Source organism: Mytilus galloprovincialis, chromosome 6, assembly GCF_965363235.1.
Source record: "Mytilus galloprovincialis chromosome 6, xbMytGall1.hap1.1, whole genome shotgun sequence".
Taxonomy (NCBI): domain Eukaryota; kingdom Metazoa; phylum Mollusca; class Bivalvia; order Mytilida; family Mytilidae; genus Mytilus; species Mytilus galloprovincialis.
In genome coordinates, this window is record NC_134843.1 from 51210574 (window position 1) to 51228772 (window position 18199).

Genomic DNA, 18199 nt, shown 5'->3' on the forward strand with positions numbered 1-18199 from the left:
CGCCCATCAACTTACTGTCTATTGTTGTACCTATAAATTAGGCCATTAGTTTTCTCGTTTGAATTGTTTTACATTTATCATTTCAGGACCTTTTACAGCGGACTATGCGGTATGGGCTTTGTTCATTGTTGAAGGCCATATGTTGACCAATTGATTTTAATTTCTGTGTCATTTGGTCTTTTATGGAGAGTTGTCTCATTGGCAATCATACCAAATCTTCTTTTCTATAGCTTACATATTGCTATTTATAGTATTTGAAAACCAAACCAAAACACAAAAATCTATCAGTTTGACCAAGAAACCTTGGCCACCAATAATTTTTGACACATGGAAATGTATTGGAACATCAAATAATACATATTTTTTTATTGGATGTGTTGATACAATAGAGTGTTTGTTGGGTTGGGGGAATGATGGTTGAATGCTTGACTTGCAACTTTGAATAATGGTATGTGTGACCAATAATGTCTGACTGATGTGTATTTGAATACAGATAACCTATGGCTGGTTGACTGGAAAATACAAACAATTAGAAATTTAAACTGTCTTTATTGCAAGTGCATATAATGCATAATACAATAAACAATAGAATGCAATATTAGTATGATGATTTAAATAATTAACATTCATGAATCTATATAACAATGCATATAAATATATTGATCATTTGATCATGTCATTTATCTGTATCATGATCTTAGCATTAAAGAAGAAATATGTAAAATAATGGAAAAACTAACTGAATATTGAAATACTGGGAGAGAAAAGCTGATAGAATGATAAGATATTGTTAGCTCTACTCAATAAAATAGATATTGATATATACCAAATTAGGCAAATAAGAACTTTCAAGTTTGATGCTAAATTTAGCCCGACTGTGTTTTGAATTCTTATATACGATAAAATATAGAAATTGTTTTGATAGCTTTAATGTGAAACTAGGTATCACGAATTATGACAATAAAAATGACAGACAATATGTAAACCAGTACAATGAATAATCAAAAGAGCTGAATACACAAAAACACAGGCCTGCAGCAATTCCATCTACAGTAATATTGAACATCCTTTTGAAGTGGGCTCACAGGTATAACTTTTAAATATAAGATTTCGCTTTTTTTCTTCTATAAATGAACTTTATCATTTACTTAATAGAAAATTAAAATAAAATAAAGGGCTGCGCTTTAGCGCATGATACGCCCATTGCTCTTTAAAATTCCCCCTTTTTTTATGAATAAAGCCCCATAAATCCAAAACTTAAAATCTGAAATTTAAAAAATTGAAAGGGAGCTTACATCAATAGATATAAACAATTCATTAAAGTTTCATGGAAATTGGTGAAAGTGTTTTTGAGTTATTGTCCGAGGTGTGGATGACGGACGGACAGACGGACAACAGTATACCATAATACGTCCTGTCTAAAAGACGGGCGTATAAAAATTGGGTTACCATTCATTTAAGCTCACAATCTGCCTTGAACGAAACTTGCTTTTTTGTTCAGATACTTTTTCTGTTGAACTATTATAATAGGAGAGAAAAAGAGTAATATCAAAATAAAATATTACAGACATTGCTTAAATTTTACAGTTGTTTAGTTCATTGTTTTGTTAAAGTACAGCTTATTTGAAAAAAATAACAAGGGAGATAATTTGGAGCTTTTTCAATGAAATAAACATATAGTCATCTGGGGCCAAAACTAATCAGTTTTATTGGTTGATTTTTGTACAATAACATAAAGAAACAACTTATAGTGAAATAATTAAAATTTGTAATGAAAAAAAGAAATGTTTAAAATTTTGCTTTCATTTTGGTACCCTCTAGCCTCCTTAAGGATCTAGTTGACCTGTTTTCATTCAGGGAACATTGTTTGCATGTAAACTCTATGGGTTGAGATTAACCTACTGAGTCTTTGAACTAATACATTTTCACTTTGACTCCAATCAATACTTTGATTTTTCTATGTGATTATGGAAAAACTGTTTTTCATATGGGAGATAACTCTATATTTGACTTGATAAATAACCATACAAATACTTTTCAGTGGCACACAAACACATAGATAATATACAATGATTGTTTCTTGATTACAGTTAATACATCTTTTTTTCACAGTGAATATGTTTTATCAAAGAGTGTTTCCTATGATTTTACCAATATGAAAACAAATAATTTAAAGTCATATAGTAAAATAAAATAACTATCAAATTTTCAAGTACAAATCAAGTACTGTAAAATACAGGTTGCTAAATATTACAATAATTTTAGAGCAACAAAATAGTACTGAAGTATATTTCCAGTACTACAGATTTTTGGTACAGACATTATTAGTACCTATGCAAAATTACCACAATACCTTCCATAAATAGGCATATAAAACAAATATATAAATTCTCATTTCAAAATTCTTCACCTATGCATAAAAACTGATACTAATAAGTACTGATTGACATAACCAACAATTTTTTTTTTTATACTAAATATTTCAATTTTTTTTTTTTATGTGGTAATGTAAGCCAAAAAGGTGTCCCATGAAATTGTGTCCTCTAGAACATTATTTCACAGTTCATCTGTGAAATTTTGTTCATGGGACAGAATATCACATTTGTAAACTATAATATAGTGTCTCCCTTAGTGAAAAATTGTCCCTAGTACTTGGACATAATTTCATGGATGCTTTATAAAAATATGTCACAAAGGACAATATTTCATAGTGTAGCTATTTTTTTCTGTCCCTAAAGAAGGGAAATAATTTAGAAATCATTGAAATGTTTTAATCAATTAGTTAAATCATAATTGAAATTTAAATAAAGACAACACTGATGTGAACAAAATGGAAAGTGATGAATATAAACAGCTGTATAATTATGTGTGTGATGGTCAATACCCTCCAGAGTTTAATAATAATTAAAGAAGATCATTTAGAAGGAAGGCAAAGCAGTTTCAAATTAAAAACAATGAAATGTATTATATACATGTTGACAAAAAAACACAAGAGAAAACATTAAAACTTGTAATTCATAAGGACAAATTGAAACAAGTGGTGACGCCTCCAAGACTGAAACGTATGTGCAAGAAGAAACGGCAATCAGGCATTTATGAATATTATTCCTGACATTATTGGTCTTGTTAAAAAGGACAATTCAAAGATATTAAAACAATTCATAGATTCCAGTCCTATTGTATATTATTACAAAAACAAATGTCAATTTTGTCTTAAATTTTTTTGTTAAATAATTTTTTTTTGGTATTAGACAAGACTTTTATACAATATGGACATGATTTCACTATGAAAAAATGTCTAATGAAGGTCACAATAGAAAGGGACACTTTTACATAGAAATGGACAATATTTTATAATAAAATTATGTCCTGGACCAAATTTCATAGGTCATATCTGTGAAATTTTGTCCATGGGACATCATTTCATGGGGGACTCTATTTAAACTTACAGTAACAGATCAACTTTTCAAGGGAGCTGCTTAATTGAAAGTGAAATAAGGCATTATTCAATAAGTATAGTTTTTAGGACTTTAATATCATGAATATGATTCAAGTTTTTAATAAATAATTAAAAATTTACTCAGTCTTTATCTATTTTACTGTAAATGTTTATCTCTTAAGTGTAAATTTTTATCTCTTAGAGATAAAAATTAACATGACAAACTCGTAAATAATAAAAAATGCTCTGCAGGGTGCAGATTTATGCAACCGCAGAGACCAAACCCTGAAAAGTTGGGGCAAGTATGGACACAACAATCATGCCTATTAAATACAACTCTGAATTTGGAATGTGATTAAATAGTTGACACAGAATGAATGTGGTTTAATAAGAACTTAAAAATTTTGAATTGGACATTTACTTTTTATGGTCCAAAATCTAAATACATGGTTAGATTCAGCTTATAAAAGAACCACAAGAATTCAATTTTTGATGAAACCAAATAAAGTTCAAATTTGGACCCTATAGACTTCTATGTGAACCAATTTGATAACAGAGCCCAAAAATCAAATTTAATTTTAGACCCTTTGGACCTTAATGTAGACCAATTTGAAAACAGGATAAAAAAAATAAAAATCTAAATACAAAATTAAATTCAGCATATCAAAGAACCTAAAGAATTCATTTTTTGTTAAAATCAAACTAAGTTATGTTAATGACCCTTTTGGCCCCTAATTCCTAAACTATTGTGACCAAAGTTTTCAAAATCAATCTTAACCTTCCTTTTGTGGTCCTAAACCTTTGTTTAAGTTTCATAGATTTCTATTTACTTATACTAAAGTTATTGTGCGAAAAACCAAGAAAAATGCTTAATTGGCCCTTTTTGGCCCCTTATTCCTAATTGTTAGGTCCAAAACTCCTAAAATCAATCCCAACCATCCTTTTTTTGTCTCATAAACATTGTGTTTAATTTTCATAAATTTCTATTTACTTTATTTACTAAAGTAATTGTGGAAAAACCAAATGTCTTCACTCTTAATAGGACAACGACAACGTAATTCCAATATACGTATTAAAATACAATACATTAACTTTTAATGCAATGAACTAGTTTAAAACAAACTTAATTAATGTGAGAAAATAGAATTCACAATAAACTAGTTAAAAAAAGTTGACAATAATATCTGTCGAGCTGATTGACCCAATAAAATAGATTTGGACAGGAAGGGACTAACTATTCAAAGACAATTTGTATTTCCATAACCAACTACAACACACCAAGTTTTTTGGAAGAGCATTCTTATTTGCATGAACTATTATATATTAGAATTAAACATCTAATTTATCAATTAATTAAAAGACTAAGTAAACAATTAAATGAATCCCATCTGTGGTTACAACGCTGTTCTGTACTTTGTTCTTTTGCAGGTTTTTATACTAGCAGGTTTGTACCTATCTGAAAGCACAGAAATCAGAATCTAAACACTTTCTCTACTCATGTACATCTGATTATAAACAAAACTAACTACTGAATTAACATGATTAATAGTTCAATGAATATAGTTGCCATAATTTATATTAAAGCTAACTGATAACATACTGAAAGAAAATGTAATTTTTTTGTTTGTTAATTAAGTATTACTAATCAATTGCCATGAATTGACTGAATTCAATTATGCGCCTAGAAAACGCTTAAAACATCCCAACATCAATATATACAACCAACGCTTCCATCTAAATAGCCATTATCATATTTTTCAATAAAATTGGTGAATATTTTTGTGATCTTGTTTTTTCTTTTTAAAGTTTCTCATATATTAAAACTAAAACAGTAAAATAACATTTAGCTTAATTAATAAAACACAAACAAGTGCCATTCTATTATGAATTATGAGATAATATCAAACAATTAATTACCGGTAAACAATATTTTACATAATTTTAAAACTATATATATTTAAGATTTAGCTATATACAAATAAGAAATTTGTTCTCATACATAAAATATTAAAGCAGGTTTTAGCAACTTCCTCATGTAGTTCTTCAGTTCTGAATAAAAATATAAACTTTTCATCAACAGGCAAGTTATAAAATAGATCATTATGTTTTGCTGCGCCACTATACAAGACAACAACAAAATAAGATAAGATCTTTGGGTTTTATTCTGGGCCCTTCATTTAAGTAGGAAGTATGCAATAATTAGATTTAAGACCAAAACCTAACAGATGTTTTTGATACAAAGTTCCACCAAAAAAAATTTGATTATGAAAATATAGAGATGTGAGATTTATACAATGTACTCTTCAAGATAAATGTAAATTAATGAAAAAGGAAATTCCTTCTTTTAGATGCTGGAAGAAAAGTAAAGCAAGTGCAACGACACCATTAAACAAAAAATCTTATGAATTTCCAAGAAAACCTATTAGAGGAATACCTCTTTTTTTGGATTGCAGGAACCATGCTGTTGGAACTGCTGGTATATTAAAAGCTGTTCAAATTCATAAACCCATAATTTCAGATACTGAAAAATATAATAACATTTTATACATAATCTATTAAAAAAAAATTTCTGTCAGATTTAAGTATTCAGTACATCTATAATTTTTGGAGAAAAGTTAGAAACTAAATTCAGTCTGCTGCAGTCACAATTTGTACCTACATTGTACTGCAAAAAAATACATTTAACCATTATGTTCCATTTTAGCCATTGTGGATAAGTTATTTGACATACAAGGAAATGAAATACAAAATGTATACTATAGACACTCTGAAACTCATTCCGTTGAAGTTTGGCTGAAATTAATTCAGCAAGTTCAAAGGAGAAGATTTTTAAAACTAAGCAAATTAGTCGCAGTAACTGTGAGTACTCTCAGATCAGAATCTTAATTTTGTTATTGGAATATACAAGTACTCGGCCACATTGATCCACTCTGTTTTTATTTGTATCCATCTGATGCTTTTAGTCTTTTTTAACTGATTTCTATATAGTTCGTTCTATTAGTATTTTGTACTGTTAGGTTTGGGGGAGAGTTGGAATCCCGCCAACATGTTTAACCCCTCCAAATTCTGTATGTATGTGCCTGTCCCAAGTCATGAGTCATGAGCCTGTAATTAATTGGTTGTGGTTTGTTTAAGCGTTACAAATATATTTGTTTTTCATTCATTTTTTTGTACATAAATTAGGCTGTTAGTTTTCTTGTTTGAATTGTTCTACATTTGTTATTTCTGGGCCTTTTATAGCGGACTATGAGGTCCAGGCTTTGCTCATTGTTGAAGGCTGTGCTGTGACCTATAGTTGTTAGCTTCTGTGTCATTAAGCCTCTTGTGGAGAGTAATCTTATTGGCAATCATACCACATCTTCTTTTTTAATAAATGAACAAATTGAAATTGTGAAAAATTGTCTTTAAAAGGCAATTCTCCAGAAAAAGTCAATTTAAAATTTTGGTCATCAAACCTAATTGTGGATCCTAAATGTACTTTGCTGAACATTTTTGCCTTTTACAGTTTTGAATATCTTTATCTATATAATAATATTGAGGATAAATACCTGAAAAAAGGTTCACTTACACCACATCTTCAACTCTTGAAGGTCCACCATGTCAGGTACTTTGTTGGTTTGCACGTTACTTCCTTATAAATTTCTTTTTAGGAATATTTCACTGTTATTACCAATTCTGTAATAAACATATATATTTAATAAATATTACTGTAAGTTGTAACCCAACTATTTTTTGCACCATGCAATATGTTTTGCAACTTTTAAGTGTAGAATAACAACATGAACAAGGTGAATATTAATTGTTGCGAATATTTAAAAAAAAAAAAGATCTTTCCTAGTACAAATAAATATTTTTTTATAGAAAATCTGTAATCACAAAAATAAATCAATGCAAACTTCTTTAGCAAGACATGCTAGAAATGGCTTAATTTTACCACAAATCAAGTTTGAGAAATAAAAGCTGGTTTATCACGTTTATATTTTTTTGTACACCAGAGGTGCATATTTTCTCTACATAGGACTCATCAGTGATGATCAAAATAAAAAACTTTAAGGGAAAACGGTACTATTTATTCTGCCATAGGCGACAAATTTACTAACATTTTCTAAATTTACCAGTTTTTATAATAAAAACCTGGATAAAACAGTTATGTGTGGTGTTAGTACTTTATTACTGTATTCTGAAAATTGAAGCCAAATAGTATCATGACCAATTTCCAACGGAGCTTGTTTATGTTATCCATGCCCACCGTCATTTTGCACCAAATTTATGAAATTTTGGAAGCCTTTTCGAATAATTCTCTAGAAAATATTTCAATAGGTTTTAAAATTTATATGGTAAATTTACACACTGTAGTTATTCATAGATAAATAAAAAAAATAATTGTACCCTTACATCCAATCACAGCTCTTCTAATTTGACTTCCTCCACCTGTCTTGGGTACACAAAAGGCCAACCTAATTCTGGGAAAATGTAATACTACCATTTTCCCTTAAAGGGTTAAATGAAGTACAAAGTTGAAGAATATAATAACGAAATTCTCCATGTCATAGCATCTAAGGAGATAAAACTTTCAGTAAACTATCACATATTATGTTTTTTAAATTTGCAGATATTTATAAGAGAAATATGAAAAAGACCAAGAAACAGTTTTCAATTAGCTCATTCCTAATAAAATATACAATTCTGTTTAATTAATTTCCACCATTAATAAACCAGAAAGGAAATAAAATGTTTTGCAATTCAATTAATCAAATATTATCCCACATTGAAAATTCTCCAATAGTAGTGAAAGACACAAAAGCATGGGATCTCTAGTTAAGCTATACATGTACTGTATACTTTAATATGTTCTTTAAGAGGTGCAATATATCACATTTCCTAATGATGCTGGCTTTTTTATCCACACATCCTCTAGAACAGACAACATCCTAGCAAATGCCACATGGTTATGGTGGTCATATCTTCTTCTTCCAAGTAATGGTTGTTAGGTATAGATGAGTTTTTCAATGAATGTGATTCATATCTAAATACATCTGTAGCATCACGCATGGTACCTAATAAAAGATTATTGTAAAATTGATGTCTCTGTTTCAATATACTGCATGTACTGTTGATTCATTATTATTCTTTGGATACTAATTTTCATTGATTTCGTATGTACAGGTAAACAACAAAAATTAAACATTCAGCAAGTAACAAATTTCTATAGAATTGTATCATCACTAAGCACACATTGGCCAAACCATGCAATTAAACATCCACAAACATGCAAATTTTCCTTAATCCATGAAAATTGGAACCCACTAAAAACACAAATGAATCCACAGTAATTCCTCTGAAATTGACTGAATATTATTTAGCATCTATACATGACATATATGTTCATTACAGTGTCTTTCATATTTAAAAGATAAATTAGTCTTGTTAAATGTGTCCAGACAGACAAATAATAGTAGACTAGTCATGGTTGTGTTAACTTATTGTGTAAAATGTCCATGGTTACAGAATTTACTAGCATAGTCTGATGTCAGCAACTTATGTCCCTAGACTATTTTTTTCCTAGAAACTTAATGTCAATGTCATCAAAATTCCCAGGTACAATCCTCCTTGTTCTTTTATAATCACATGAGAACCAAAAATAATGGGAAGCCACATGTAGGATTTCAAATATATCATATCTTAAATATACATTTGTTATACAATATTAGACCAAATAAACCTAGATAAATGTCTGTTATATCTGTTTTTTCATTTATTTTTTTGTACATTAATCACTGCTTTTAGTTTTCTTTTTAAATTCTTTATTTCAGAGCCTTATTACAGCTTACTATGCGGTATAAGTCTAACTCATTGTTGAAGGCCATACAGCATGTACAGGAAGCTATGGCAATGTATAAAAATTAGAATGGAAATGGGGAATGTGTCTAAGAGACAACAACCCGACCATAGAACAGACAACAGTAGAAGGTCACCAACAGGTCTTCAATGCAGCTAGAAATTCACGCACCCGGAGACATCTTTCAGCTGGCCCCTTAACAACATACTCTCCAAAGTGTACACAAGAAACTAAAATGAAAATATCATACAAGACTAACAAAGGCTAGAGGCTCCTGTCTTATGAGTCAGGCGCAAACATGTGGAGGGGTTAAACATGTTTCTGAGATCTCAACCCTTCCCCTATACCTCTAGCCAATGAAGAAAAGTAAACGCATAACAATATGCACATTAAAAGTCCGAGTTTGATGTCAGAAGATGCATGTTACCAAAGAAAATAAATAAAATGACAATAATACATAAATAACAACAGCCTACTAGCAGTTAACTGACATGGCATATATAGTTGTTAACTTCTTTGTCATTTAGTCTGTGTTGGAGAATTGTCTGGTTTGTAATCATACCACAGCACATCTCCTAATTTTAAAGTGTCCAAATTCAGAACTTATAGTAGCATAAATCATGTCTGCTGTGAGAGGGCAAACAAGGCCATTTTCCATAAATTTGATACTTCCAAGAGACATTAAACACTTTTTAACATAAATGGGAAATGTATCCATGGGATGATGCTTGCATATCATATAAAGTTATAAACAAAAATAACTGAAGAACAGTGAAAGTGACACTACCCAAATTAGTACCTGATCTGAGTTTTGTGGTAAAAAGTATTGTGTTTAAGTTTCAGAAAATTTGTTTAAGGCAAACTTTAAAAGTAAGAGAATGGAAACAAAAAATTCAGAAATTTTTCCAAAGGAGCTTAAATCTAGAACGGGCAAGGTGACACCACCAAAATTCAAACCTGATATGTATTTCATGGTAATAAGCATTGTGTTAAAGTTTCAGAAAATTTCTTTTTAGCATTTCTTCCATTTGTAAAGGAGCTTAATTAACTCTAGAACAGGCAAGGTGACACCAGCAAAATTCAAAAATGATTATATTTTGTAATATTAAACATTGTGTACAAGTTTTATAACATTTGGATGAGACAAACTCAAGTAAGAGAATTGAAATGAAAAAATCAGCCTTTTTTCCATTTTAAAGGGGCATAACTCTAGAACAGTTAAACTGAAATAACCAAAATTTAAACATGATATGTGTTTTTAAACTAGAGTATTAGGTATAAGTTTCATACTATTTGGTAAAGCCAAGCTAATTTACAGGGCAGAAACAAAATAATTAGCATTTTTTCCATTTTTAAACCAACATAACTCTTGAGGGATTAAACATTGTTTTTGAAGGCTGCATTTCATGTGCCAGAAAATACAACAGCTCAATGTCTATGAAGTAAGATGTCCACTCTACGATAATGTCATTTCCATAAAGACTGTTACATTTGGGATCCATTGATGAAACATGTAATCATGTTTAAAATTTAGTCTTTCATTTGAAAGATACAGCACTGAGGCGAAATGAATAAATTGAAATATGGACATAATTGACCCTCTGATACAGTCAGTATGGACATATGTGTACCTCCAGCAGCAAGAGGGTTTAAGTGATGCCAATAAAATTCAAACTTGATCTATGTTTTGTGGTAATTAGCATTGTGTATTAATTTCATTAAATTTGGATGAGGCAAACTTAAGTTGGAGAATGGAAACCAACTATGGGACATAAGGACGGACTGATGTACAGACAGATATACAGTGTACATAAAACTTAATGCCTCTCCGCTACATCAGAGGCATAAAAAGTGGAACAACCACCATTAGGCCAAACAAAAAATATTTGTCTGTTTACGGTTACCCGACCAAGTGCTGAACCTAAGCCATTTTATTTCCATCATAAAGTGAAAAATAAACTGAACTTGTGTTAAAAGTGAATATAATGTTGCCTGATACATCCTAATATTCATAATCATGAATATGATAGCTGTTTAAAGAAATTTGCGAGTGGTGTGATGAAATAACCATTTTGCCTACATTTTTTCAAATCAATAACAAAAAAAATAATCCATTCATTAAAAATATGGGTAAACTCAGCCATGATCAACTTTGCCCACAACAAGATGAAACCGCACACTCAAAATCGTGTCACAAAAAATAAAATGAAAAAAATAAAATAAAATGAAATTACCGACCTACCTACCCTATTTTTTTTAAGCATGTAACCTTAAACCTTAAACAGATATATATATATTTTGGGCCTTATAGAACTATTCTGACATATTGTTGTTTATAACCTATAGTATAAGATTTATCTAATCTGGCAAGAATTGTACCTGTCATAGAGCTAACAATGCAATTTTCCATAAATCTAATATTTCCAAGGGGCATAACTTTTGAAAAAAAGGTGATGGGCCACCATTATAAAACATGTTCAAGATAATGTTGATACTATCCTATAAAAATTTAAGTTTGGTAAAAATCTGCCAAGTATTGTAATTGTGAGAGCTCTAACGAGGCCATTTTCCATAAATTTAATATTTCCAAGAGGCATAACTCTTTGAGAAAAGATGATTTGACACCTTTATGGACCTGTCCAAGATTTTGCAGATATTAACTTAAAGAATGATGAGTTTTATAAAATAATCAGAGAAGAATTGTATTGCTGTAGTACAGGTCTGTTAGAGTGCTAGCAAGGCTATTTTCTACAAATTTAATATTTCCAAGGGGAATAACTCTTTAAAAAAGTTGATTGCCCACCATTTTAGAACTTGTCAGGGATATTGTTGATATTAACCTAGAGTATAAGTTATATCAAATGTGGTTACAATTGTACAGACCTGACTGTGAGAGCACTAACAGGACCTCAGTCTCAGAACACGACCGGCGGACGCCTGGTATTTTCATGTCCCCCCCCCCCCAAGGCGTAATGAGGGGTCTAGACCATGTCAGTGATATTGTTGTCTTTTTTCAAAACTACCTCTACCATTTTTTATTGGGAAAAATGCATATTTTTTATTGAAATTGGGAAATATTATTCTAAACACATCTCCGATTTTTGCTGACCTTTGCTGTCTTTTTTGCACTGTTTTTTCATGTATATTTTGGTTGTCAGACATTTTCAACCCGGAAGGTACTTTTCGGAGAGGGGAAAGAAACAGAAGCAATGATGGTACTTTAAAGCATTGAAAACCACATGTGTTACAAACACCATGATGATTCTGATCAGAAAACTGGATCTCAAAAGTGCTTTATAATATCAAAATAATAACATGAATACGATATTTACAAAGATTACTACCAATGCCATCACTGTTTGGGGAAAATGTAGACCTTTTTGGGAGGAATTTTAAGCCATTTTTTTTAGAAATTGGGAATTTTCTCTAGGGGGAAAGGCCGAATTTCGGCTGTTATTTGAGGCAAACAATATCACTGCATGTAGACTAGACGGTAGTGCATTACACAATAATTCTTTACACGATTATGTGTCTTTCAACACCTTATTTGTTAAAATACAACCATGTCATTCCAGATATTTTTGAAAAAAATGTGTTTCTATATGAAATAATCAAATGTTGATGTAGATGTCTAGGTGACGAAAACTTTTGACCATATTCTCCTTTATATTATCTATATAATAATTATAATAAATTGCAATCCTCAGAATAGGATAGCTTTACCATAAACAAATGTATGACTCTCTGCTTTATTTGGGTTCCAACCGCAGTATCAGTGATAATATGGCCGCTTCATAAACATGATGCTGTCAAGTTCCGAATGAGGACTTGAGTGCTTCCGAAAAAATATTTACTTGAAGTCTGTTGTAAAAAGCTAATAGCATACTGTACCATACTCTACCGTACATACAGTATACGTTGTTACTATTTCTAGAAGACAAATAACACTAATAACTTTCTTATTGATAAAGCAAATACTTATAGGATAGGGTGATCATTATTACCTCATGTAATGTGCAATACACTATGCTGTTGTAAATTGACCCCCCTACACCCCCTCCCCCCAAAAAAAATAATTGAAGAAATTTTCTATTTAATTTCTAAAATCTGAAATGGGAAAAAATTGCCCCCCCCCCCTTTTATAGCTGACTATGTAGTATGGGTTTTGCTCATTGTTGAAGGCCATACAGTGACCTATAGTTGTTAATTTCTTTGTCACTTTGGTCTCTTGTTGAGAGTTGTCTCATTGGCAATCATACCACATCTTCTTTTTTGTATTAAATGGTTATAATTAATATTCTTTAATCAGTTTTAAATTTTAAAAGTAATTTCTAAAAAAAAATTGACAGCTAATCACCTCAAGACAAAACAACATTTCTTGATGCATAATTCAAAAGCAGTGTAAGGGAGGTAATTTGATTTTTTTTAATAGTCCCTTAACAATTTTCCCCTATCTTTTGCCCCTTATTCCTTAACGGTTTAAGCCATAACCCTGCATAGCCAATCCTAACTATCCCTTTGATGTATGGAAACTTGTGGCATAATTTTAGAGAGATCCATACCACAAGTTATAAAATACTTATTTGGGCCCCTTTGCCCCCCTAATTCCTAAACTGGTGGGACCATAACCCCCAAAATCATTCCCAACCTTCCTTTCATTGTCATAAACTTTGTGTTCAAATTTCATAGATTTCTATTCACTTATACTAAAGTTATTGTTCAGAAACCAAATGTCTTTGGAGGACAATGACGTGATACCAATATATGACTACAAAACTTATCATTATTTTTACCTGTCTAAGAATGATTTTTTTTTTGTAGATCGAATCAGTCAAAGAAATGTTTCACCTTAGTTTCACTTTCAATGTTGGCATTCTTTTCCTTTTAATAGCTGAACACACCTATTACATGCATAAACCATCTGCAGCTGGGAAGGTTTTGATTGAAGATAAAATACTTATTTGGGCCCCTTTGCCCCCCTAATTCCTAAACTGGTGGGACCATAACCCCCAAAATCATTCCCAACCTTGATGTCTGTTTACGAGATTATGTGACCCAAATTTTATAAAACTGTAAATAGCGCAATTTTTTAAATTTTGATAAACATGCAGCAAAAAATGACGTTTTTTCCTCTATTCATGAACATTTGATAAATATAGAGTTATTTCGGAATAAAAATTGCATAATTTTTAATGATACTTATAAAATACAGAAATTACCGATTATTTAACAAAAAGTATTTTGTGTTTATCTTTTAAAACAAAAAAGTTATGTCTTTCTTTCGAAAAAGAAAATACGGACACAAATCTGAATTTTGAGCAAATACACAAAATTTCGAACTCATTTTACTCAAAAAGTAGCACATGAAGGTATATTTTTTATTACATATTTGATTTAATGAGGTAAAAAATAGCCTATATGCCAATTTTCATCAACTTGTAAATACAGGTTCAATACTGTATCGTATGCCCTTAAATTGTTGCATATGATAGCGAAAAATAAACGTTGTGGATAATATTACCGATTTTCACATTGTTATGAATTACAGATACAAAAAGGTAAAATCTATAACTTTTAGCCTAGTTTGAAGAGCTAAAATTTAAGTTTCCTGTGATATTTAATTTTTAACGGACATCGAGTGAAAAAGTTTTTTTTTGTAATTTTTACCAACGTCGATAACACCAATTATGCATTACGGCAGATATGATCGAGTTTATTGACGTGACGTTCCCACAGAGTCCTTACTTATATGCCATTAAAGGTATGCTGATTTTTTCAGTACATTAAGACACCATAAAGTGTTGCTTTGACATGCAGTGATTGTCACTTTATTTGAACTTAAAACAAAAGAGCTGTGTCTGCTTGAAATTGAGGAATTAACATAGCAAGCAATGGGGCCATGAATTAGTGGTGTACTTCCTATTACAGAGAATCATCAGAAATTCAATTTTTAGAAGTTTTACCTATTCCAATGAAAATTGGTCATATTTGATGTCAGTAATCATGATTAATCAACCTTTGGGGATGAACAATTCTGTTTATGCCAAATTTCAGCTCTTAAATTGACACAATAAGGTATTTTAGCCTTTAATGGTCATACAACATGCATGCAGTTAAGACTTGTCACCCCAAGTTCTTATTTTTGCATTATTTGGGATTTAAATCAATAAAACATGCATATTATGACTTGTTTATTGTAAAAAAAATAGCTCTTGGTCAAATAATCCAATGATTTTTCAAGTTTTATTGGTTTTCTTATGGTAGCCTTTAATTTACAATCTAGGCAATTAGTATATATACTCATATAAGAATTCCAAAATCTCACTGTACATGCAATTTTGAACCAGTTTTGCATGTTATCCAGCTGAGGGATATATAAATTGCTCTTAATAATCTATATTGTACCACAGAAGTTTGGTTTGTACCAAAAATGTCCCTTTTCTAATTTGAAGAAAAAAGGGGGGACAATATTCTCAATTATGTCTTAGGTTTGGACTAATATATTTTTATTAAATGAACATCCTCTGACAAAAATATGACTATTGGTAAGCACATTGTTTTCCTAGTTTAAATTAACAAATAGAACCACGATATTGAGAATAAAAAAATCATACTGGCCATTGGTAATATCCTTATATGCAGTTTTTTTTGCATAACACATATGTTACTACCAGTCCAATTTGAGCTTAAAATCAGTAAAATAGTGTTTGGACTAAAGCTTTATATGTTTTTTTATTGCTTAGAATAGATCATAGAATGAAATTAAGAAATGCTGAAGTCAATATGGCAAGTTTGGTTCTGTTATAGGTGTAACACCACTAATTCGGGCCGGCCGGAAAGCACATACCATTACCAGAAAGTAGTACATATTTAACACAAAATAGTTCCTACGCATGGGTGTAACTTTCAAAATATGTAGAATATTTAGGCAATTTTGATATCAAATGAAAGCTGAATGACTGGTGATCATTGTTGAACACTTTTTGACTTATAATTTTTAATAATAAAAAAAATTGCATGAAATTTAAAAAAGAGGGTACATTTTGCCTGTTTGTCAGATCTGAAGTACCTATTTTGGTACATCCGAAGTTTTGGGAACCAGTTCTTTCTTATATGCCATTAAAGGTATGCTGATTTTTTCAGTACAAGACACCATGAAGTGTTGCTTTGACATGCAATGATTGTCATTTTATTTGAACTTAAAACAAAAGAGCTGTGCCTGAGTGCTTGAAATTGAGGAATTTAACATAGAAAGCAATGGGGCCATATGAATTAGTGGTGTACTTCCATCATGACATCTATAGTTGTGCACCTTGCCATTTTAATTATTTATCTGGTCAAAATTGTGGTCAACATCCTGAGGATTTAATAGCAATGTGGGAAAGTAGTTTTGTCATGGTCTTTACTGTTGTGAATTAAAGTAGTAGAGATAACAAGAAAAATAGTGTTTGAGGAGATAACTCTTACGAAGAAAGGCGTTCAGTTAAACTGGGTCAGTTTCAATAATGTATAATCTGCTTGATATCATATATGAAATAACTTGGAAACATCTTTTGAAACAAGAAAACCTTGCAAATTAAAGAATAAGACGGGGGAAAAAAATTTTAAAAAATTGTTCAGAGAATAATTGACTGAGGTCTAATTCCACCAAAATTCACTTAAGATAAAAAAAAAATGATAAAGTATGACTGGTACCAGAAGATACCTTATCTCATATTGATTTTAAAAATACAATGTTTAAAGGGTTTTAGCTACAAGAAATATAATAAAGCAAGATATAGTTATTTTTGGCCAAGTTCATTCATAGTCAAACAGTGAAATAATACGCTTTTAGTGGCAAGTTTGCTTCAATTTTGACAAAATAAGCTCAGAAACATTGCTGATGAACTATATTCACTTGCAAGTTTAGATACTCTTCATTACAGATTCTTGGGTTGTTTGGAGGAAGGTTCAAACCCATTTTTCTATGATTCAGTGTTGAACTAGTAAATTGGTTACGTCTACAAAAAACACAGAATGAACATTTTTGTCTGTTCCTTGAATAAATGTAGGTGAAAAACTGTTGAAATGGGTGCAATTTGGGTACCCTCATTTTAACCCATTACTTCATTTAAAATAAAGTACTGATAGTTAATTTCATATAAAATAATACTTATTTCGTTTATCATACTTATATCTTTTAGCAGTCCGAGTTTGTGATAGTTTGAGTCTGTTATAGACCAAGTTTGTGAAGCCGACTTTGTAATAGGCCGAGTTTGTTTTGGGCCGAGATATCTGGTAGTCCGAGTTGTGTCAGTACCTCCTCAGAACCCTGCGTTATTTATAGTAAAAACAACCATACCTTGTCAATACTAAATTTTCTAAGAAAACTTTGTAACGGTACCTCCTCAGAACCAACCGTTATTTATAGTAAAAACAACCATACCTTGTCAATACTAAATTTTCTAAGAAAACTTTGTAACGGTACCTCCTCAGAACCAACCTTTATTTACAGTATAAACAACCATACCTTGTCAGAACTAAATTTACTAAGAAAACTTTGTGTCGGTACCTCCTCAGAACCCACGTTTATTTATAGCTAAAACAACCATACCTTGTCAGAACTACATTTTCTGAGTAAACTGAGTGTCGGTACCTCCTCAGAACCAACCTTTATTTACAGTTAAAACAACAATACCCTGTCAGAACCAAACTTTTCAAAGTAAACTGAGTGTGGGTACCTCCTCAGAACCCACGTTTATTTACAGTAAAAACAACAATACCTTGTCAGAACTAAATTTTTAAAAGAAAACTTTGTTACGGTACCTCCTCAGAACCCACGTTTATTTACAGTAAAAACAACAATACCTTGTCAGAACTAAATTTCCTAAGAAAACTTTGTGTCGGTACCTCCTCAGAACCCATGTTTATTTATAGCTAAA

The 18199-nt window shown here is 30.8% G+C and overlaps 1 protein-coding gene and 1 long non-coding RNA gene across 2 annotated transcripts in view; both read right to left on the bottom strand.

The window, feature by feature from the left end:
• The window catches only part of LOC143079818 (von Willebrand factor D and EGF domain-containing protein-like), a 115468-nt gene that overhangs the window by 63725 nt on the left and 33544 nt on the right, over positions 1–18199 (bottom strand). The gene's annotated exons all lie outside the window — the stretch shown is intronic.
• Positions 5871–8492, bottom strand: LOC143078177 (uncharacterized). The gene is made up of 3 exons (XR_012979089.1): positions 7829–8492; positions 6988–7114; positions 5871–5960 (listed from the first exon to the last, which is right to left on the bottom strand). It is a non-coding gene; the product is annotated as an uncharacterized LOC143078177 (long non-coding RNA).